The sequence below is a fragment of the Gymnoscopelus microlampas genome, assembly GCF_963454915.1.
Source record: "Gymnoscopelus microlampas genome assembly, chromosome: 19".
Classification (NCBI taxonomy): domain Eukaryota; kingdom Metazoa; phylum Chordata; class Actinopteri; order Myctophiformes; family Myctophidae; genus Gymnoscopelus; species Gymnoscopelus microlampas.
Window position 1 is genome coordinate 1,171,062 of NC_139956.1, and position 584 is coordinate 1,171,645.

The following is a 584-nucleotide window of genomic DNA, read 5'->3' on the forward strand; positions in this document are numbered from 1 at the left end:
TACTTTCACAAAAAGAATAGAGCAGTAGTTTATTCATAATGTATTTTGTGTACATTTGGTCCCAGGAACAAATGTGTCTTTTTCTGTTGTCAGGCAGATTTCATATTTCAACATTGTACAAGTTTTTTCTTTTTTTGGGGGGTAAATGAATGCCTTCAACAGACAGAGTGTTGCACTGTGAGCTTGTAGATCGGCTATTTTCACTATCCTTTTATTACGGCACTATGTAACTTTCCTCTTCTGCCCCGGATTTGAACCCGGTTTCATGCTTCAGTGCTGACATTATTACCACTGAGCTAATAGAGCCTGTCTGCTTGCTCAGGGGAGAAATGTAATCTTGACCATCAGGTCAAAATTCGTGTCAGATCCATGTGTCTAGGTGAGACATGACCTTTGACCTCGATCTAACAGCAGGGAGACCAAATACAACCACCCTGATTATATAAGTCAGGGGTCTTCAACAGGGGGTCCTCAGAGTTACTAGAGGGGGTCCGCCAAATCTTTGTGTGATAGCATTTTCTTTTTTACATTAACCACTTGAACCCTAGCATCCCTTTTCTGAGGAGAACTTTAGCCAAAAAATA